Raw genomic sequence first — 24427 nt, 5'->3', positions numbered from 1 at the left:
GAGTTGGGATCCTTGAGTCGGTGCTCGGCCGAAAGGTGGTGCCTCAACAGCAGCGGCCGCTTGTAGTTGCGGGTGCCCTTGCTAAGCTCGTCGCGCCCTCCGCCGTCCTCCTGTCGGCACCAGGCACAGCCCATAAGCCCCGTCTCTTGGCTGAAGCGCAACCACGGGAACTCCCGGAGCTATGAACCCTGTCATGTTGGCGGCAGGTGTGGTAAAGGCATGTCCTGCAGGTCTCCTCCCTCTGCTCTGCCATGTGGAGCTTCGAGCCCAGCCCTGTGCTTCCAGACCTGCGCAGGTAACTCGCTCTGGAGCCCGCACAACAACGGGCCGCCTGTGCTTCATGACAGCACCGCGCCTAGCAGCGCGCTTAACAAAGTTAGGGAAACTCCTCGGGTTGCGTGGAAGGGCCGCAAAACACCGTTGGTAACTTACAGAGCCAGTGTGACAGGAGGCAGCTGTGTATGGGGCGGGCGCCTGGAGGTAAGACAGATGACAGCTGGATATTTACATAGCAGGACAGCCTCCTAAAAGGAGGACTGGGGGACTGAACCCTGCATCACAATGGAGGAAACAATACCCCGCACCTACCTGCGAGTTGGGATCCTTGAGTCGGTGCTCGGCCGAAAGGTGGTGCCTCAACAGCAGCGGCCGCTTGTAGTTGCGGGTGCCCTTGCTAAGCTCGTCGCGCCCTCCGCCGTCCTCCTGTCGGCACCAGGCACAGCCCATAAGCCCCGTCTCTTGGCTGAAGCGCAACCACGGGAACTCCCGGAGCTATGAACCCTGTCATGTTGGCGGCAGGTGTGGTAAAGGCATGTCCTACAGGTCTCCTCCCTCTGCTCTGCCATGTGGAGCTTCGAGCCCAGCCCTGTGCTTCCAGACCTGCGCAGGTAACTCGCTCTGGAGCCCGCACAACAACGGGCCGCCTGTGCTTCATGACAGCACCGCGCCTAGCAGCGCGCTTCACTGAAATTCTAAGGCGAATGTGACACCGAAGGGTTAACTTACTGCCTGAATTACAGTCAGAATGTAGACATCCCAGCATGCACTTCTCGTTGTAAACAGCACACGGGAGCAATTTGTGCACTATGGAGTTCGCTCAAAAAACAGAGGGCAGACTCATGTGATGTAAGGAGCAGCTTTATTTTTAGATGTTTCATGCACAAGTGAGTACGTTTCGTCTTTTATTCAGACATTACTTGCATCTATTCCATTTACGGCAGTGTTTTATAGGTACGTGGACGTTTATTTTAAGGACCAGATGTGATTTTTAGTGTGACACGTACGGTGCGGGTCGGGAGGGCAGGTACTTTCTGAAATTCACGACGATTTGAGACTTCTATGTAGGTGCACGACAGTCCTAATATTTCCGTTCGGCGTGGTTGATATTTAGAAATTCAGCGAGGTTTCAGGTAATTGTAACTACTTATGGGAAATAGTGCCGGGCGGGGCGCAGGATCCTTACAAGCAAAACAAGTGACGTCAGGCGGGCGCGTGCACTTCCGCGCAGGCGCAGAGTGTTCTTGGTCGCTTCTCCGGCACCCGCCCGCCCGCCCATCCATCGGGAGCCGGGCAGAAGGAGCCCACATGAAAACAGGACAAGAAGAGAGCCTGGTGAGGTGAGGTAAGGGGGGGGGACAGTGTGTGTGTATGCAGTGTGTGTGTGTGTGTATGCGACGGCGGGTTCTCTGTATGCGTGCGTGTGTGTATGTGCGCTCGTGTGTGTGTCTCTGGTGAGGTAAGAGGGGAGCGTGTGTGTATGCAGTGTGTGTGCGCGCATGTGTGTGTATGCGACGGCAAGGGTGAGTTCTCTGTATGTATGGGTGCGTGCATGGGTGCTCGTGTGTGTGTGTGTGTCTCTGGGTATGCGCATGCGTGTTGGTGCTTGCTTCCGAGGCAGGAGAGGGGCACGGCGCCTTGCGCGCCCACGAGGTGCAATCTGCGCTCGTGCACCTTCTCGTCCGTCCTTCCCTCGAGACAGCTGACTATACGTCTCCGTCCCTGGAAGCATCCTTTGGATGCTAATTCCAGGGCGAGACCTAAAAAGGAGTTGTTTGGCCACTAACTGTCATACTGATGCATATATCCGTCATGCGAAAAAGACACAGATTTAAAGGGACGAGTCCCTTCGATTCGTATAAAATCTGTACAAACACTGAAGAAAGTTGCTGCCATGGGAAAGCACTGACCCTCCGGCACTCAAGTGCTTAATGTTAACATAGTCGTCTGTTGTTTAAGATAATAAAGTAGAGTGATTGAGATTTAATATAGGATCAATATATTTCTTTGCGCTGTAACACTTCACAAACCCTTGATGAAACGGGCAAAAACGATTTGCACATGATTTATTTATTTTGCATTTTATTCAGCGCCACTCTGCGAAGAAAGATGTCAGCACGCTGTAAAAAAAGTACAACTTGACAGATGAGGTGTCTCTTTACAAAGCTCCAATAAAAAAGAACATTATTAAACCTGCATTAGGTAAAGGCGATGATTTGAGAACAAACGGCTCAGCAGTTAAATATGTTAGATTAGATTAAAAGAAAAAGGTTGACTGGCAGACGAGGTGAGGAGATGAGGCAGGGGAGATGGGAAAAAGCAGAACACAGTAGAATGAAAGAAGGCGCGGGCATTGAGGAGGAAAAATGTAAAAGTAGGGAGGGGACTTGGAGGGAGAGGAGGTGAACCGAGAGAAAGGTTGTAAGGAGGGGACAGGAGAGGGAGAACTCAAGCATTTGAGGGAGTTTCAAGGTTGCACAGTGAGGCCAGATTGTGGTTAGACCCCAGGTCTCCCCATCCATGGTCCACAGGCCACAACACCACAGGGCACAAGGAAATATAAAAAGTGGCATTAATAATAAGTGAATACATATTCAGTCATCCTCAGTTTTAAAGTCCTCCATCAGTTTCCAAAGGAACAGGAAAAAATACACGGTCATGCTCCTGATTCAGAATGCTGATATAGCACAACTTCATAATTTCTCAGGAATATTAATCCATCAGAATTAATCCATGGCTCACCAACTGTCTAAAGTTATTGCCCTGATTCAAAATTAATTGTATTGGCTACATGGGTGGTTACATTTGAATAGGAGAGTACACAAATTAAATAGTTTCTTAAGATGAAAAAAGGGGAGAGGATGTAGCCTTACGGCTAGAGCGGTCGACCTCGAAGCTGGGGAACCGGGTTCGAGTCTCGGCAATGACGCTCAAGATCCTGTGATTCTGGGCAAATCACTTAATCTCCCTGTGCCTAACAAAAATGAATGTGTCCTCATGTACAGAAACGGCGCTCATGTAATGCGCTCTGATACTCGATGTCTCTGGGGTAGTTTGCGCTTTATAGAACTCTAAAGAAAAATGCAAAAACATATTTTAAAACTCCCATACCTTTTTTTGTTGTTTTGCGTTGATTTTTAATGCACAGGCCACCGCCCAACTGATTGGTATTCAATGGATCAAGCAAGGAAGGCAAAAAAGGTCAGTGGGCCCTCACAGGATTTGAGAATGCAACCTAAAGGCCATATACGGATCACAACAGCTGGTCCTTAACTCGCTGCCACACTATTGGTGGTTGGATAATTTAGAATTGTATTACTCTACTAATAAATATTAGCATACCAGACAACCCTCGTCAAATCAATTATTAGCCTGTTAGGTGAGGTTACATCTCTTACATTAAAGTCTTCTCTTCAAGAAGGTACTCATCCTGATGATTTGAAAAAGGTCATAGTGATACTCTCTTGAAGAATCTGGGTCTAGATCCAAAGCTTCCTGTTGATTAGAACATTGGAATGTTGAGATTTCGGCAGAAAACAATGGAGCGACTGAGGGCCAATATCGGCGGGGATAGGCCATCTGCTCTAGCACTCAAAGGTTTGTCTTTCTATCGCTCTCTTTTTAATTTAGAAAATTGTACTGTTGCTGGGTGGAATGTTCTAATAGCATTATAGTCCTTCTGCCTAGGTCAATACTGGTTGTTTAAGACCCTCTTCATCGCTATAAGCACTTGCCTACAGCTTGGACCTATAGCTCCAGTTCACGATCCTTCATAGCCGGTATTCCCCTCAGCAGTGGCGATAATACTATATTGCAGATTGACCTCTCTTTTACCATTTATATCCATGATAATGGAGTTGATTGTTACTATCTAGCTGCAGGAATTCTTAGAAATAAACTTTCTGTTTTTGGATTACAAATGAGGCTTTGTGCACCTGGGATGCACAGAGACTGCAGTTCAGGATTTTCATGTACAGCTGATAAGGGACAGGGAGCTGCTTTCAATCTGTTGGACCCCTTGGCAGCACTTGACACTTTGGTCCGTGGACTTCTCCATATTCGGCTGGAGCATGTTTTGGGAGTGAGAGTTAGGGCTGTCACTTGAATAACATGTAATTAGCAAATTGTCAAAAACAAATCTACTTAGACCAGTATGTTTCGAAACATCTCTCCTGAAGGTGTGGAGACCCTCAGCGTTCATGACTTTCTCCACTCCTATTTGATGGCTGTATGGGGCGTTTGGAAGGAACTGTGGTGATTCAGTGTCTGAAGTGTCAGATGTATGCTGAAGATACCAAGATTTTGCTGAACCGGGAAGATGGATGTATGTCAGATAACCTAGTTTTTCACCTTGATTCACAAAAATATAATCCAGATTAGTAACTAGCAATATAACATCATGGGAAATATATCAAGATAAATACAAACTTACTCTTATTGACTTTACATCTAGTTACCATGACAACAAACACATGTATCTATTTTCAAGGTAAGAAGATGTAAAGGTAAAACTAATCTGTGCTTATCTATATACATGTACCCTCAAAATATAGTGGTAGTGAATAGTCTGGATTTCTGGACTCAGAGTTTTTGCAGACTGATTTGAACAACTCAATAATGTTAAATAATAATTTTTCTCCAAGGCGGTCTCAACAGTTCAGAATTGTGGATGACTTCTGACTTGGAGTTATCTTTTACCTCGCAGATTCTGTGAGGTGTTAAGGTGTTTCATTTCCAGCTGCACAAGCTGTCAAATATCTGCCTTTAATTAGGAACTAAAGATAGAATCCCTTTGTTTCAAGCCATTTCATTTTATAGGGTCATCTACTGAATGGCATACTCTCTTAATGTTTCACAGTCTTTAACTGCTAAATTACAAGCTGCCTAAAATAGACTTATTAGGATTATGCATGGCCTGATGAAGTATGAAGATATTTTCAATTTACTAAGATACCTAGATGTATCAAAGAGTTTTACCCATTCTGTGTGTATGGGAAAATGTGTTCATACATACGGCCTAGATTGGAAATGTGTGATGACTGAGGTTAGGGTGAGAGTAGTTAGTATTGCTTGGAAGGCTTTACATGGAATAGTGCCTGATAATCGATATATTTTTATTTGCTAAACGACAAAGGCTGATGAGCTTTCTAGCTCATCCCAAACTGATTGTTCTAAATTGTTGCTCCTCCAAGCACAACAGTAAACGCCTAGCTGTGTATGGTTCCAATTCAACCTTATGGAATCACTTGCGGGTATTGCTTCCTTCGATTTAGAAACTTTCAAAAGCGACTGCCTTATTCAGAAATAATTTGCCAATGTCTTTTCCTATTTTCACTGTGTAAGAGATGCTAGTTTTAAATTGTTATTGTTAGACACCTTCATGTTATTGTGTCTCTTATGTATTGATTGCATGATCAGCGCCTAGAAGGTTTATTTGCTCCTGGTATGTTGTTCGAACAAGAAGAAATTAATAAACTAAACTAAACTTCACATTGTGTAAGTATATTATTGGGTATTATGTAGATAATAATCAGCAACCATAGACTATGTTTGCTTTTTTTTCAGCACTCACGTGGTTGTAACTAACAAATATACCAAGTAATGCCTCCTTGTAACAGATAAACAAATGCAAGGAGAATGGGAGGTGACTCTGACAAATTCACCAATGAAAAATGTATGACCTCTGAGGCAAGCCCTTTAATGACTCCTGCGAGGGGGGCGCCCATGTTCCTAATGAACGTGATTTCAATTTCCAAACTGAAGAGAAATCACAAGGCAGAGATCATCAAGCTCCATTTAAGTGCTCTAGGAAGGCCAGACATTGTTGAAACAAGGAGTCCTAATAAAAAGCGCTGCCTCGTTAATAATGAACCAAGGCACATCCAGGCAGCCGACTGCGGGGCCTGTTAAACCTTTTATTACATAAACCGAGAAGTGAGTGATACAGAGATGCTGCTTTTATTAGGTTAAGGGACGTGCATGAGTTCATCTTGGAGAGAACATCTGTCAAAATATTTATGATAGTAAAGGCAGCTGAGCTGGGCTATCTGTGTCTGGGTATACTGAGTAGGAAACAAAGAACTGTGGGGCATATCAGCAAGGGCCGGCGATAATTATCGCTCAGCGCTTTTAGCACGAGGATAATTATCGCAGGCTATCGCTGCTTTCTATCGCGAAGATAGCGCGCTATCAGCAGCGCTTATCTCCAAAGCGATAGGAATGCAAGCGTTAGCTGGAAAACAGTTTGATTATCGCTGGAAATCCAGAGATAATCGCACTGCGACCGGCGATACCTTGCTGATAGAGCAGGGTGATCTTAGCTATGCATTCCACCTCCCATTGGATTACATGGCTAAGTCAGAATTGAAGCAGGTGTAAGGAAAGTAGCGCTAACCATGGTTAGCGCTACTTTTCTTATCACTAAGCTTGTTAGCGATTCCCTTGATAATTGGTGAAATGTCGGTTAGTGACATTTCTACAGTTATTTCGGGACGGAACGCCCACTTTGCATCTTATTAGAGATGCAAAGCTGGGCGTTCAGTAAACAGGAACTAAGGCATGGATTCATGCGTTAGATTATCCATGCTGATAGGGCAATAAAATAATCGCCACTTTTCGTCCGAAAACGTACCCTAAAGCGGCGATAATTTTATCGCCTAGCCTTGCTGAAAAGCCCCCGTAATCTCCCTACAGCCTCCTCACGCCTGGAATTTACAACTTGGAATCCTTGGTAATAAAGGGGAAAAACTGCACTTTGCAGGGAAAGGGACAAGGCTAACTTTTGAGGCAGGGGCTATCTACTCCACCCATGCTCCATGCAGATAGAATAAAAACACCCTCTCGGAAGGAAAAAGCATGGAATCTAAGCACCAGACCATCAAGGAGGCAAACTAATGAGTCTAAGCGCACCGTCATCCTGTTTCTGTGCCAGGAGGTACCTCTTCACCTAACTCATTAAGCTCACCCTTTCTGCAGGTAATTACATATGCCAGTTAGCCCTTCAGTTGGTCCAAGTATTCAGCCGTGTACAGCACTCTGTTGCCTTCTGGCTATGTTTGCGCTATTGAAATACTGTATATCTTGTTATGGCAGATGCCTGTGGTTTCTGTGACCTTAGCCATGTGGCACTACACATTTAATCTGTTACAGAACTTCACCCTCTCTGTGCTATGCGGTTCTAGAACAGCCACTTATCCAGAGAAATATCCTTTATGTGTCTTCTGACACGATTTTATTAGAGAACATTTTTTTACATAAACAGTACAGAGAGAATGAAGGCAGTACTGGTCATGTTATAATGCCGTTGGGGTTACAGTTGGCGTACATTATATATGGTTAGGCATTTACATGTTGGGTAGGCATTCATGATCTATGGCATTTGCAACCTTGATGGGCCTATGTATTGCCCTCAAGAGAGGGAAGCGAAAGTGGGAAAGGAAAGAAAGAGAAAAGAGGAAAGTAAGGGCGGCGCGTTGGTTAGCACATTGGGTTATAGCAGAGACATACTCATTCTGTGGCTCTCTTTGTAGCACCAGAACTCGGGTATTCTAATGATCCAGTCAGGCACCGGCAGTGTGGGTGAAGCCAGGTGGTTATCCACCATTTGTCTCAACTCATCTGGCGCATCCTGACGCCATCTCTCAACCTCTTGCACCAGAAAGCTCATTGTAATCTTTGTGCTCACTGTTATAGTGTGTTATCAAAGTTATGTGTTCTTGCTGTGTCATTTGTGTATGAAAAGTGCCCCATCAGACGTTTCCTGGCCTAGTGTTCTGTGTTTTGTCACTGGATTCTGGGGACCAGATTTACCATTGAAACTAGCCTGGCAGGACGTGCATTGGTGCTGTCCTGTTTTTTGCGGGGAATAAAGTGAATTGGATGAAATGTCCTGATCTGACAAGGGACATCTTAACACTCACCTCCTCTCTCAATATCACACGGTGATTTCATTCTCTCTGTGGAATGAAAAAGAAGGGAGTACAAAAAGACACTGTTGTGTTGAATCACGAAGGAGTCAGCTTAGTAGTTAGGATTAATTTATTGATGAAATACAAGCAGTAACCAAGGTAGGACTAGTCAGCTCCAATGTCCAAGTGCAACTGACTGTCCCTTAGCTCTGGCCCCACGTTCCATGTTCTATGGAACGTGAATACAGAGCGAGCATGCACATATTCAAAAGAATACAAGGCGCAGTGAAAGATTGAGCGCGCATAGCATAAATGAAATATATATAACATAACACATCCCCCTTTCAATACAATGAAAAAATGTAAATACAATATAAAGAATACACACTATCCCCCATTTTTAATAAAAATGTACAAAAAAAAAATAAATGTAAACATCACCATTCATTACAAAGGAAAACTTTCTGAGATATAATCTGCAAGCCAGACAGGAGGTCTCTTTTCACGCTTGGAATTCCTGGACATCCTATCACGATTACTCTGATCACTAACACACAAATTATCAAGAACAGAGCCATCAATTTGTGAATCAGAAGGCACATTGCCCTGAATAGTATCAGGAGTTAAAGTAACTGAACAGTCTTGCATAGCCTGACCGGACCCAGAAGAAGTATCATTCTCAAAAAGATCATCAAAATCAAAACAGTGCGGAACTCTATCAGGCAATTCCAAAGGAGCAGAGCACTTAGCAATCCTCCTTAGATTCCAAACCTTCCCATCAGAGAGTCGTACAGCATTATTCATTACTTCTACAACTTGCAAAAGGTCATAAAAACGGCTGACCTCTTTAGAAACTTTACCAGGTTTTTTTACTCTAACCCATTGTCCAATATCAATGTTAACACTTCCAACACCATGTTTATGATCATAACATTCTTTGCTGTTAGCAAAAACAGTTTCAGTTCTATCTTTAACTAAATCCTTCGACCAATTCACCACACTAGACTTAAATAACCAACCAGGAGTGAACTTAGTCCTCGGATTCCTCCCACGCATGAGAACAAAAGGAGGATATCCAGTGGCATCGCAAATAGAAATCCTGTAAGCCCAAACCATTTTAAGAACCTGGGTCTCCCAATCGTCATCATTGGTAGTCATTTGTATAATGTTCTTAATAACGCGGTTAAAGCGTTCGACCATACCATTACTGTTTGGATTATATAAAGATGTTGTTTTGTGTCTAATACCTAGTCTATTGAAGTAATTTACTGCTTTGGCAGATAAGAACTGTACACCGTTATCACTCAATAATAAGGAAGGAATACCTTCCATGATAAATGATTGATCTAGAAAAAGCAAAACTGAATCTGTGTCAGCCTTATCAACAATCTTGACGAAAGGCCACCTGGAATACAAATCAATTAACACCAAAATGTACTTTTGCTCTCTCCCAATTGGGCCCATGATGTCAATCGCAGTATGTTCCCAAGGCGAACAAGGTCTGACAACTTTACCCAAAGGAGGCCTGAAAGTGACAAGAGATTTATCAGCCGCCTGACACAGTTTACAACTCCTCACAAACTTCTCAACATCTGCATCGACACCTGGCCATCAAAAAGAAGCTTTTACAGTCCGTTTGGAACGAACAATACCAAAGTGTCCTTCATGACACAGAGCTATAATAGAAGAACGCAAAGCTTTGGGGGGAACAACCCTTTCACCCCGCCAAATGTTTTCATCACGAACAGCCAGATCAAACCTCACTTCCCAGAAGGGCTTCAAGGGATGACAATTGTCCACCACTCTCGGCCAAGATCCTGTTAGATGTGATTTAACCAGAGAAAGTTCTTCATCCTTACGATATTCTTCTTCCCATTTATCTTTTTTGATACCAGCATCACCCAAATCATGTACAAACGCAATCTGAAACGCATTCCAAATTTCATCCTCACATTTGTCCATTTGTTTGGGCATTCTAGACAGAAAATCAGCAATGCAGTTCTCTTTCCCTGGCACATACATAACTTTATAACAATAATCTTGTAGTCTAATAGCAAGTCTGGCGACCCTAGCAGAAGTGTTTATTGTGCCTTCTGTGGTCAAAACCTTAAGTAAAGGTTTATGGTCACAGCGCAAAGTAAACTGCTTCCCCCATACAAATGTACGGAAATGGTCAACCGCCCAGACACATGCCAAAGTCTCTTTCTCTATAGTAGAGTACTTTTCTTCAGTAGGTGAAAGAGACCTGGAAGCATAAGCTATTATAAGTTCCTTACCATCAGAATCTATTTGTGCTAGAACTGCTCCTAACCCTTTAATACTAGCATCAGTAGTTATTAAAGTCTCCGCCTCCGGGTTAAAACTCTTCAGAGAAGCAATCTTAGAAATACACTCCTTAATATCAATGAAATCTTGTTCACAATCAGATGACCACACAAATTTCACCTTGTTCTTCAGGAGTTGCCTAATATTGTATGTCCTAGCAGCAAAATTGGGAATGTACTTGGAGCAAAATTCAGCAAGGCCGATAAATGATCTAACGTCATCTTTACAACTAGGGGCGGGAGCACATTTAATGGCATCAACAAGGTTAGGTTTTGGTCTGATACCGTTACAGTCAATAACATGCCCCAGGTATGTTACATGATCACTTGCAAATGTACATTTTGAGTGTTCAACCGTCAATCCTTTTAATTCAAGAATACTTAAAACAGTTTCTAAAGTTTTGTCGTGTTCTGCCTTGCTTTTCCCAAAGATAAGGATATCGTCCTGAAAGAACTTGGTGTTTTTGACATTAGCAAACAACCTATGCATTAAGCGCTGGAAAACAGCGGCTGCGGATGCAAGGCCGAAAGGCATTCTTTTAAATTGGAAACATCCTTGTGGGGTAATAAAGGCAGTGAACTTTCTGCTGTCCTTTGACAATGGGATCTGGTGATACGCAGCAGATAAATCAACAGTGCTAAACCATTTTGCACCATCAAGCAAAGCCAACATTTCATTAATCTTTGGCAATGGGAACTGGTCTACGACAATATTATCATTAAGGTGGCGCAAATCTACACAGAGTCTCAATTTCCCATTGCTGCGTTTAACTACCACCAAGGGAGAAACCCAAGCTGAAGCCTCAATGGGTTCAATTATTTCTGAAGTCATTAATTTATCGAGTTCTGCGGTAACATCATTCCTTAATGCAGTGGGAATATTCCTGACCTTGTGGATTTTAGACACAGCGTCATCCTTAAGTATAATTCTGTGTTCAAAGTCTTTTAATTTGCCAATCTTCTTCTGAAATACTAAGGGGAATTTTTTTAACAACTTTTTGCCAACCTTGGTGCCCTCATCCATCACTAGCACTTAACTGAATTGGGATCTAAAATGATGTGCAAATTCCCCTGGTCTTGCCACCCCAAGACAGACGGACCCTTCTTAGAAATATACAGCTTACCATAGGCTTTCCGATTTTTAAATTCAAATTTGAACCAACGGAAACCTATAATGTCAATTTTCTCACCACCATAACCTTCAGGGTCAATGTCAGAGGGAAAAAGCTTTGGACCCAACTTCCCAACGAAGTTCTTTTCCCACACGTCCTCGTTAATTATGGAGTAAGGTGATCCTGAATCTGCATACACCTTTGCACGCACACCACCTATGTGAACCCAACACTCTGGTTTGTTATCAATAAGCAAACAACCATCCCTAATATTAAGCAACAGTTTCTTTTTAAGGGCAATCGAGCATTCAGGAACCTGCTCATCACTACTATTCTCACTGTCATTTGAATCAGTGTCAACTTGGATACATTTCACTGCTTTAGTTTTTCTCCTACAAGCTTTAGTATAGTGACCATACATGCCGCAAGCACCGCATTTACTTTTTCTAGCAGGGCAGGATTTGGCAAAGGTTAAATGTTCGAGGCTGCCACACCTATAACATTTAGGTGGTTCATTATACGCCTTAGATTTACTCCAACTCTCATTTTTCTGCTTGTAGTTTTGACCTTTCTTGTAATTAGTACTAACTTTAGCAATCGTTTCCTTAGTAACTCCTTCAGTTTTCAAAGCGCTAGCGCATCTGCTGGACGTTTCAGCCTTTCGAACAACAGCAAGAATATCATCCAAACAAGCATCACCATTCATCCAGAGTCTTTCTTGAATGGCAGGATTGTTGGCATGCATCACAACTTGATCACGCACAAGATCTTCTAACAACCCACCAAAAGCACAATCTATGGCTAACTTTTTCAATTCACTAACATAATCATCCACAGATTCACTTTTAAGTTGTTTCCTTTGGAAGAATTTGTATCGCGTTATGCCAATACAAACTTTAGGCGCAAAGTATCTATCAAGGTTAGATAAAGCAACAGTGAACATATTACCATCACCCTCGCCAACTATAGACTTATTCATCTGATTATAAGATCTTTGTCCCTGTGGACCTAAGGAATGCAGAAGAATTCCAAGCTTCTGTTCAGGTGACATCTTGCCGTCGGAATCTACAGTTTTGATGTAATTTAAGAAATATTCCTTCCATTCCGTCCATTTCAAAATTGGTTCAGAGCCTTTTGACCAAAAATCCTGAGGAGGGCTCAAAGTGAAGGTTTGCTGACTCATATCAAGTTAGTATTAAAACACAGAAAAGAGTCAAAACAAAACAAGAATAAAGCGACAAGTGGAATTGTTCAGTATAATTCAGTCACTATGAATACTGTCCATTCTTCACCACTTGAAAGAAAACACAAAATCAGAAAAATGTAAAAAAAATCTATTAAATAATCACCTGGAAAAAGAAATCCAGAAGTGCCGATGAATTCCCTCTAGTAAACGAGGCAAGCGTTAATGAAAAGTTTCTTCCTCTTGTTATCGGACACTAAACAGCATTAAACGAGAGCTTTCCGAGTTGCATGTAGGCCTTCCCAATCAAATATGGCCGCTGCACGTCATGTGACGTGCCACGCTCCGCTGAGCGTCTGACGCATACGCTGGAATCATAGAACACCAACGCGACTTACAGCTCACAGAGAACACGAGCGGCAAGAACGTGGACAGCAAACCAGTTTCTATGGTGAACCATTGATGAGTGTGACTTTCAAAGGGTAAAGGTAGACTGCCGGTAATTGCATTCAGAATCACAAAATAATTGCTCACCAGCAGAATCCGATTTTCACCTTATTCAGGTTTACCTCCATCGAAGCGCAGTGTTAAGATCCCAAAATGATGTCACGTATAGCGTCGTCTCTGCTTGTACTCTTTTGTCGAAAATAAAAAAATTTAAATTTTGAAAGATTGTCCAAACGTTGTTCGTATCCCGATCGTCGCCAAATTGTTGTGTTGAATCACGAAGGAGTCAGCTTAGTAGTTAGGATTAATTTATTGATGAAATACAAGCAGGTACCAAGGTAGGACTAGTCAGCTCCAATGTCCAAGTGCAACTGACTGTCCCTTAGCTCTGGCCCCACGTTCCATGTTCTATGGAACGTGAATACAGAGCGAGCATGCACATATTCAAAAGAATACAAGGCGCAGTGAAAGATTGAGCGCGCATAGCATAAATGAAATATATATAACATAACACACACTCTCTACAAATGGGAATTTCAGCTCCTCCAAGTTCACACCACATATTAACAGCAAGAAATATTTGGGTACCATCAGATGCTAACAATATCATTGATAAAGCTTAGCCCTGGTACTTAATACAAATAGTAACCCCAGAAAAAGCTACACTGCGTACGGATCAATACGTAAACACAACACAGATCAATACACAAACATGTTACTTAATTCTAATGCACATAGAGCTTTCCAAGCAGTCTGGATACTCCTGTTCACTATTTAAGTGTTTATAGATTATGCATAATGGAGGTGTCATTCAGAAATCATCATTGACCATGAGCATGTCACTAAAGAAATCTGATGGTGGCACTCGCTCTGTAGCAAATGATCCCATTAGAACAGCAGAACCACGTCTGTCTTAATGGTTCTACCTTCACTGCTCTGGTTAGATGTGTACTGCAGACAAGTGACTGAAGTGGACCTGAACTGCAGAGATGTTATATTAGATTTTCACAAATACAGAACTGATAGACATTCGGAAGGGGCTATTGCATGTGGTGGTCGGTGAAGGCTACTCCACAGATGTGCAGAATCCCTATATTTGGTGGAATGAGTGAATAGCTGCCCTAATAGCATGAAGCTCCACTTTTGCAAAGAGATATGCCGCGATGGCACACCTTCACAGCACATGGGTCAGGGTCTCCAGTTTTATGTGGCACGGCCTAATGCAAGCATCATGCTGGGTCAATTCCGACCCTGAATAGGGGTGAAATGGTCTCATAAACCAAATGTGAAATGCTAAAAAATAGTTATATCTTGGGGAGTGATAAAAATAGATAAGCAATCTTTATAAGAAATCCTGAGGAGGGGCTTCTTAAAGACTGCCCTCCATGTTTCACTCTTTGCACTGCATGATTCATAGATGTGCAATAATCAGCAGGTTTCCATACTTACACCGTGTTGGGTGGTATGGCTGAGGAATATGCTGAATTCCACCTTAATATCGACTTCAGAATATCATGCTACATGAATATTGTGGGAAAATATAGGGAACCAAAACATCAAGAAGTTAAGTGCATATAGGTGAGTATAGGTTTACTATAATTAACTCCACAGATATGTTCTGTTAAAAATTGAGATTTCTGGTTGGCAGAGTATACACCCTGTCCAATCAGGAGCCACAATCCTAGTCAGGGAAAGTCAGATTCACAACCTAAATTAACCTGTGCTCACCATCTCATAGCTTGACGCAGAGCAGTCAGACTTAACTTAAGAGGCAATGTGTAACGTACTTGTGCAGACTTTAATTACAGTAACATAGGGAAAACACCAGAAAAAGACTCCACATCAGTTCAGCAGAATAGAAGATATGTAATTGTGTAAAACAAGACCAAAACGACAAAGATAGAAACCATAGAAGTTGAGATATCAATTTTTAAAGATTAAATCCAAAAACAGTGCTTAGAAGTCAATAGCTCTAAAAAGAGACTTGAGGTCGCACTAGACTGGGGTAAATCCACTGTTCAGGTCAACCACGATGTAGGGAGGTTGACTACAGGCCCACACAGGGCCCGCTGAAAAAGTACCTTTGTATGGAGCAAGTGTCGAAGTCGAAGAGACTCCATGCATCGATTCCGATTAATGCCTCGGGTTGATGCGTCGGAGTCGAGCCTCACTGTTGCTGTTTATGGATTGTGCTGCATTGAAGTTGTGCCTCGCAGCGGCGTTTCTAGATCGGCGCTGCATTGTCATCAAACCTCGCAGTCGAGATCCGCATTGTTGTCGAATCAGCACTGCACCAGCATTGGGGGGGCACTGCATCTGTTCCGATCGGTGCAAAGGGGTCACAGCATCTATTTTTGCAGAAAACAGCTGCTGAATCCACTTTTGAGGCCCAGGACTGGAGGGAACACCACAGGCAAGGGTAGGACTCACAGATGGCAGAGTCCGACTGCACCAGCAGAGTTGCAAGAAATCTTTTGTGACCCTGAGTCTTCAGAGAACAGGCCTTTGGAGAAACTTGGGTTCAAGGATGTTGAGAACAGGTCTAGACCTTCTGACTCCCAGGCAAGGAGCAGGAAGCAGGTCAACATAGCAATGTACGTAGCAAAGTGGCAGTCCATCCTATATCACAGCAGCTCTTTTTCCAGGCAGAATGTCTTTGGTTCCAGTAAAGTTCTGGTTTGGTAGTGTCCGGGGTCCAGTACTTATACCCAAATGTGCCTTTGAAGTGGGGGAGACATCAAAAATGCTTTTAAAGATCACTGCCTTCCTGCCCTGGCTCCAGTCTCACTACAGTAGGGTATGCAGCTCTTTGTGTGGGGACAGGCACAGCCCTATTCAGAATCGAGTTTCATCTCCTCTCTTTCAATCTACTGCAGGAAGCTCATCAGCCTGGTGACAGGCCATCAGGATGCAAATGTCACACCCTAGTTCCCCGTTTTTCACTGTCTAGAAGGAATGCATAAAGCCCAGCTTCCACCCAACCCAGACGTATATTCAGAGATAGTCAGAGGCACAGAATGGTTAACGTAAGAAAATGCCAACTTTCTAAAAGTGGCATTTTCAGACTTACAATTTAAAATCTGACTTTACCATAAATTGTGTTTTAAATTGTGAGTCCAGAGACACCAAACTCCAAATTGCAATATTTTCCCAATTGGAAATTACGCTTAAAAAGATGCTTTACGGCAATCCCAGTGTCAACGTATGGGAGAGATAGGACTTGCAGTAGTGATAAACGAATTTAGCAGTTTTTTACTACCAGGACATGTAGACCTCGAAAGTACATGTCCTACCTTTTAAATACATGGCCCCTTGCCCACAGGGATACTTAGGACCTACTTCAAGGGTGACTTATATGTAATAAAAGGGAAGGTTTGTGCCTGGCAAGTAGGTTAACTGCCAGGTCAAAATGGCAATTTAAAATGCCACACAGAAGCTCTGCAGTGGCAGGCCTGAAGCCAGGTTTAAAGGGCTACAAAGTGGGTGGCACAATTTCTATTTTTTATTTTACAGAGTTTTATATAGCGCGAACTTGACCCGAATCGTGTATCAGAGCGCTTTACATAGCACCAGTTGCATTACATGAGGACACATTAATTTTTGTTAAGCACAAGGAGATTAAGTGATTTGCCCAGAATCACAGGATGTTGTGTGTCCCTGCCGAGACTCGAACCCAGTTCCTCAGATTTGAGGTCAACCTCCCTAGCTGTTAGGCCAACTCCTCTCCCCGCAAACTGTGCTGCACGCCCACTAGTAGCATTTAATTTGCAGGCCCTGGGTACATATAGTGTACTTTACTAGGGACTTGCATGTTACTTAAATATGCCAATTCTGGATAAGCCAATGTTACCATGTTTTGAGTACAGAGCATATACACTTTAGCACTGGCTAGGAGAGGTAAATTGCCCGGAGTCCTAAAGCCAGCAAAAATGAATTCAGCAAAAATGGGAGGAGGAAGGCAAAATGTTTTGGTGGTGACCATGGAGAAAGGGCCATTTCCAACATGTTCCTTGAAGATATGTATGTCTTCATGATATATTGATGTAGAGTGAAGAATAGTAAATGCATCCTTACCCTTATGCACATACCTTCTCAATATTTTGGTCTCCGATATTTTGGCTAAGATATTTTGGTAGAACGATGTTTCTGGGGTCAAGATTTTGACATGCAACCAAATAAGTATGAATCATATACAAGTCTACTGTCCACATGCTCATTATGAGAATTGCAGCAAAATCCTGACATTTTACTGGCCACCACAATTGTAAAATCTGCTTGTGGAAATCAGCGACTTCTGAGATCTAAAGGGTTTATGAAGTCTAAGAAGAGCTGTGTGAATTTGGCCTTGGGGTTTCTTCAGGAAAATGTACACAGGAATATGATGGCAGTGTTTTACGCAGATTAAATGTGAATTTAGAGAGGACCCCATGTAACAATCCCTATCCACATGGGTGGATTGTAGAAAAGTACAGGTGACTCTGCTTTTGAATGCTGGGTGTTCCCACACAGTGGTTGGGTTTGCTTTTTGTTCATCTATTAGGTCAGGGTCTTAGACCCTCTGCTGTCCTTGTATAGGCAGGTCCTGCCTGGGTCCCACACAGAAAAGAAAGTATCTAGGAACTTTTCAGGTGCTTCTCCACAACACCAACAATAGGAAGACTGGCAAATATCTGGCTGCCTTTTTGGAAGCCTTGCCGCACTGTTGGCCTGATGTGTAATTTGGTTTTGAAATGTGTCTCTAACATTGACATGGGTGAAGTTTATTTGGAATGACTACACATATTTGCAAATGAGCTCTACCTGTAAAGAGCTTACCGTGGCAGTGTGAGTGACAGTAATAAAAGAGTGATGGAAGTCGGCACCAAACTATCAATGATTGACTAATGGTGGTACTGACCTGCCAACTTCAGAAATATTTCTACGGTGTCACGAGGGGTTTGGGCCTGCCAGGGGACAGTGCTTTGTGAGTCGCACAGCCTGAAACACTACTACTCATCTCCTCCTCCAACACCAAACTGAAAAAAACAATGCTTCTGAGTTTGCTACCAATTCACGGAAGAGGTTTTGCACCTTGGACGAAATTGGCTGTGCAGAGCTTCCGAACATGATTTGGAAACCCACACTATACAGGGGTTTCCAACTCTCTGTAGTTTTCACTGTTACATTATCTCCTTACTGGGGTTCCATGTGATAGGAGTCAATATCTTGTGACACCCAGTGGCACTGCGCGATTTGGAAAGTCTGGTGGTAGCGTACCACTAGCTGTAGTTTTCTGCTAATGTCACTTGTGCAGTACCAGCCTCTGTGTTAAGTGGGCCTATACTAAACATGCTTCTGTAAGCTTTATGACTCACTATTTAACTTTGAAGATTTTTCTGGCCCTTGCATAATAAGCCAACTGCTAAACCTTTTGACATAATATTAGTGCATAAAATGACAAATTACTCAAGTTATATTGTTCTTTCACTGCTCCTGTTTTTTTACATAATCTCTCTTTCTTCAGTCACTCTACCTTCCTGTTTCATTAGCTCACTCTTGCAAGTTCTTTTTCATCCTTGTTTTCCCTTTGTCGCTGTTTTCCTATCTTTCTCTTCCTCCTTCTTTCTCTGTTTTCCAGCCGCGGCCGGTACTGGGAGTACTGGCCTGGTGGTGACGTGGGGAGGGGGAGGGGCAGGGTGGGTGGTAGTAATGTATGGATTGCGGACTTTAAAAGGTAAGTAAACATAAAAATAAATAAAACGAATTTCGTTGCACACACTGCATCGCATTTGGTGATGCAGTGTGTGCAACGAAATTTGTTTTATTTATTTTTATGTTTACTTACCTTTTAAGGCCCGTTATCCATACATTACTACCCCCCACCCTGCTCCTCCCCCTCCCCCTCCCCACATCACCGCCCGGCCGGTACTCCACTACCGGCCACGGCTGCTGTTTTCTGCCTTGATATCTTTTGCTCAGAGTCAAAGTCGGGAAACTGCCTTAATAACAGAGGCAGAGCCATCCATGCCATTTTCCCTCAAGCTCAACCACACATGCCTTAACCATGCATACCACGCACATGCGTGGTTAAGGCAGTGTGCAGGCTACATGCTGGGATGGGCGGGCCCAGGAACAGGAAGGATCGGGAGAGGATGCGGTGAGGTAAGCAGTGCTGGGGCCTGGTTTTGGAAGGTGGGCGGTAGTTTTTAAGGGTTGGGGTAGTACTTAGGACTCAGGGTGGTCGTGGTAGTTTTTAGGGCTCAGGTAGCTTTTAGGACTCAGAGTTCGAGGTAGTATTTAGGGCTCCGGGTCGGGTAGTGTCTAGGTTCGGGTCATTTTTAGGGCTATGGGGGGTATGGAGTAGTGTTTAGGGCTCGGGTCAGGGTAGTTTTTAGGGATCAGGGTGTGCATTGGAGTAGTGTTTAGGGCTCGGGTCGGGGTAATGTTTAGGGCTCGGGTCGGGTAGTGTTTAGAGCTCTGCAGGGGTCAGGGTAGTATTTAGGGCTCGAGCAGTCGTTTTTAGCGCTCAGGGTGTCGGGTAATTTTTAGGGCTAAGGGCAAGGGGGTTCAGGTGTGATCTTTACCACACATCCCTTTACCAGTCAAGCCTTTACCACGAAAGTGTGTGGTAAAGGCATGCGTGGTTTAGACGCATTTGTTGTTGGGCCCGTGTGTAGAGGCACGCATGGTTGAGCCATGTGTGCCTCTATCATACAACCATTAGAGTCTGGTGAGGAAAAATAAGTCCTGCACCTAAATGACCGCTGGTTCCTTCAAACCCGCAAGTATCAAAACTGCTTCTACAATAAAACCAGATGAAACAAAATCTGCACATTTTATTCAACGTCCCCTAGGCTGAGAACTGCTAGAAGGCTGAGAGCAGTCTTCCCTGCCCTTACCCTGGACTGATGCTTCTTCAGCGTAGCAACTAATCACCTTGAACGCACCTGTGAAAATATTTTCTTCACCCGGCATAAAAATTCATAGCCCACATCCTGGTGGAAACCTGCAAGCAAGCAGATATTCTGCACAAAGGGCAGCGGGCCATGAAAATCAGCCCCTTGCAGTTCATTAAATAGCATACGCCTGCACCCGCCGACTCTCTACGTTCTGTGGGACTGTGCTGATTCGAAGCACGCCTTATCATCTTTGTTGGTTCTCCCGAAAAACGCTGCAGTCCTTCAGTTCAATTTAACACAGTGCATGCAGACAGGGAGCAAGCACATCTCCCCAATATTACCAATCCACCCTACCTCACATGAGACCTAATGTGCACATTATTAAAAACGTTTGTATTGGTGTAAACGTCCGTTAATTAGAAATCCTAAAAAGATTATTTCCAATTGCAATGTTTACGTTGCGGGCAAGGCGGAGATTAATAGCTACGCTTATTAAGGAACTACAAAGGCTCTGGGTTAAAACCTTAATATAGCTGGGTTACGTAATTTCACGTATCATGAGCTGTGTTTCTTTGCAGACGCCAGCGGTGTGATATTCGCTCACTCTGACACCTTTTCTTTCACACAGACTAACTTACAATAAAAGAAGCTCGTGCAAAGCATGCATAAAACAAAGCATGGTGTATAATTACGCCGCAATAAATCAACGACGAGTATTTGCAATACAAAATGCTCGCTTTTAGAATGCCATTCGACACATTTTTGCTAGCCACAATATCCCATTAAATCAACAAAGGGCAGAGAAGCTATAACCCCGACAACCTCATCCTGGTGCATGGAACATGCTTTCATATTTGTGTTTAGCCAGCATCCTTTTCAAAATAAGGAAGAACCACTCGAGAAACGGCACTTGCCTTCGCTACAAAAATAGCAGCAGGCTAAAAAAACCTCTCCCATCACCGTCCGCCTTTTTTTTCTCAATTGTTGCCCTGCCTTCCTAGCATCATTTATTAAAAAATACAGCTGTAATTTCCCCCGGCACCAGCCGCCTCCCTACCCGCGCCAACCCGTGGGAATTTCGGGGCATTTTTTATCTGAAAGAAACACCAGCCCGGTCGTTAATTTCACGAGCCCTTTCTTCGCCGGGCCCTGTCAGCGGAACAACTCATCATGTGGCCGCTCGTGACCTCAGCATCACCCTTTTAGGTCATAAGTGATCGTGAAATCATGGAGACGGGCACGCAGGGACCACGTTCCTCCATATATAGTAAATCGTGCCCTGGCAGCGAGCAGGTTGTTGTGTTCCATGCATGGGATTTGCACCCTCCATTGCGCCCAGTGCCCGCTATCCCCGTTTGGTCTCCATCTCTAACCTGTCAAGCACTTGCATCCCTCTTTGCAACGGTGTTTGGGCACCACAGGGAGGTGGCATCGCCATGGTGCCATAGTAAACGCTTTGCCCGTGCAATAATTCTTTCCTCCTTCACTGACAACAAACCACAGGTGACAGACATTATACACGCATATATTCGAGAATCATGAAGAAAACATATCAGAGAAACCTGTCATGGACAATGGGAAATGTCCACAATAGGTAAACAAACACAGGTTCTGTTCCTACAGTCCTGTGCAGCAGTCCGGCGCTCACAAACACACACTTGTTCCATGGCAGTGTTTATTGTGTCTCCTACCTCGCCGCGCTGCGCCGTCCACCGTGTGTAGTCAGCTAGGAGTAACAATATCCCTTTGGCACCGCAAACGACGCAATCCCAGATCGAGGTAAAGGAACCATCTCCGTGCAGCGGCGTGGGTCTTAAAAACGTTCCTCGCAGGGCTTCGCATGTATGGACCTGATGTGTCGCCAGATTATCCGCCCTCCTCCCCCTCCGTCATGCCGAGCTGCTGCTCTTTCGCCTTATTTCTCTTCTGGCGCGTTTCGTGGGCTCGGCTGTTTGTTTTAATGGGAGGAATTAGAGCGAAGGGGTTGGGGGGAAGGGGAGGGAAAGCCGCTGTGTGTCCCCCGCGCGCGCTCGCGCCGGGTGCCTGGGGGAAAAGTGAAGGAGCGTGCTGTGGGTGTGAGGGAACCTCCCCGCGCCACGGTCCAGTGACCGCCGAGGTGTAGGCTCGCGCCTGTCTGTTGCTGATGATGCTCGCGGGAAACCCATGGCGTACCCTGCTTTGTAATAAATCATATCCATATATACAGTGTTTTTTTTTCTTTACTAACTAGATACAGTGGGTACATACACAGATGCAAACACAATATCCAAACAAAGGCAGTCCAAAAAAAATATTAGGCACATGCATGTCAGTATTATGTGCCAAATGTTTCTCTAAATATGCTCAATGGATGCAAAACGTTTGCATGCAGTTGTATCGGTTGAAGGTGTTTCCAATGGCTTTGATCAGACAAACAGTGCCGTGTTGGCAGTAGAGTAGTATGTGATTGGTCCTGGCTGCATGCAGCTTTAACTGGGTAAATGAAGTTACCAGGGAATCTATGATTATAATTGGACATTTGGTGCTCTTCCAGATGTTTGTACTAATGAAAACAAAAAAGGATGAGTGGAATGCTTGAATTAATTTCAGCCACTGGGAATTATTCAGGGACAAATTCCAGTACATTGTTTTTTTCCTGCCTTGCCACCTCAGACAGGTACCATATGCAAATCCACTTTGGTCATGCTCCAGTGCGAACAGTCTAACCTGGATTGCCAGATGACGTCCAGTTTGATCAGAAACACAAGCAGCCCAGGACCGGTTTTAGTCTGATTGGGCCTCTTCAGTAGGGTGTGGCTTCAGTTCTATGGCACAGGGAGCTTGGGAAAACATCATACACATCTACCTTGACCAGAATGACTTACTGGCCATTGCACCTCTTTGGAATGTGGTTTAAATAGACTCAGATCGATACCAGCAAGGTTCATGACAATTTTGACCCTTCTTGCAATAGAAGCAGAAGAAATACCTTTGTGGGGTTTAACAAAAGAGATAAGTAATTGAGTCACACAAAAAGGACGAACAGAGTTCATTCTCAGATCGTATTCTTTCATACATTGAACAACGCAAAGTTTAGTGCAAGTGTCAAAGTGAGGATAAAAAATTGAATCAGACATAGTTTTGGTTCTTCTGTGTAATTCAAAATTGACTCCAAACATATCATAAGATCTATAAGAAATATCTAGAGCTTTAACATCAGAGACTCTACGGCAGGAAATAAAGCAAAGAAGGGTAGCTAGTTTGATAGAAAGATTCTTCCTGCTCAGAAGTGAGTTAACTGGCCAACTACAGAAAAGGTCAAGAATTAAATTAACATCCTAAAGAGACTGATATCTAGGTCTAGGAGGTCTTCTAAGTCTGATACTCTTAAGAATTCTACAAATAATAGGATTATTCTCCAATTCTTCCCTCATTTATTCCTCCCTGAGTTTCTTGAGCCTAACCACCCCCACTCTTATTGAATATATAAAAAATATAAAAAAATAAAAAAAGGGAAAAGGAATATAGTTTATCTGTTTTAAAAAATAAAACAATAAAAAAATATATACATTTAATTATTTATTATATCAAGGGATCAGACACTCTTATTCACCATGTCTGACTCAGATTCTGATCAAGCTAATGCAGCCGAATCTGATTTCCCTAATGAAGCCATCAAAAACCTTATCCATAAAGAAATGAGATCATGTATGTTCTCTACACTCTCCCAGGTTATGTCTTCAAAAAGGTCTTTCTTTCATGAAGAAGAGGATTTTTCTGATTTAGACATAACGGACGAGAATGAACTCCCTAAGAGAACTAGCCAGACTATTGGGCTTCTCTCTTCCTCCATTCAGGCTATTTTTCCTGGACCACTGAATTATCGGGCCCTTCAAAGATTAAAAGCAAGGGCTCTCCGATCAGATCAGGTCTCTGGTACGGAGATCACATTTCCTTAAACCAAGAAGCCATCTCAGAACTGATTTGTTGTTTCAGGACATGTCTTATCTCCTTTCTTATTTTGGAAATCTTCTTGGGAGGAAGGAGAAGACAGTTTGTTGTGTCTACGGTAAAACCCAGGAATTCCATAGTCTTTGAGGGGACTCGAATGGATTTTTCCCTGTTTATGATAAAACCCAGACTTTCTTAAAGGTCTATAACTGTCTTGAGATCCTGGATGATTTGGCCATAATCTTGAGAAAAGATAAGGATATCGTCTAAATAAATGATGAAACGAATACCTTTTTCTCTTAGAGATGAAGCGACTGCCCTCATTACCTTCGTGAAACACCAGGGGGCAAAGGAGAGGCCGAAGGGAAGG

General features: G+C 43.5%; 1 protein-coding gene across 3 annotated transcripts in view; it reads right to left on the bottom strand.

The window, feature by feature from the left end:
• PLPPR1 (phospholipid phosphatase related 1) overlaps positions 1–22088 on the bottom strand; it is a 716166-nt gene extending 694078 nt beyond the window's left edge. For all 3 annotated transcript variants that reach the window (XM_078677619.1, XM_078677620.1, XM_078677618.1), the window contains exon 1: positions 21819–22088. The gene's annotated coding sequence lies outside the window, so the exon portion shown is untranslated. The remainder of the gene's footprint in view (positions 1–21818) is intronic.
• Positions 22089–24427: the final 2339 nt, after the last annotated feature.

Source organism: Lissotriton helveticus, chromosome 2_1 (assembly GCF_964261635.1).
Source record: "Lissotriton helveticus chromosome 2_1, aLisHel1.1, whole genome shotgun sequence".
NCBI classification, from domain to species: domain Eukaryota; kingdom Metazoa; phylum Chordata; class Amphibia; order Caudata; family Salamandridae; genus Lissotriton; species Lissotriton helveticus.
This window is presented reverse-complemented; position numbering and strand designations above follow the sequence as displayed.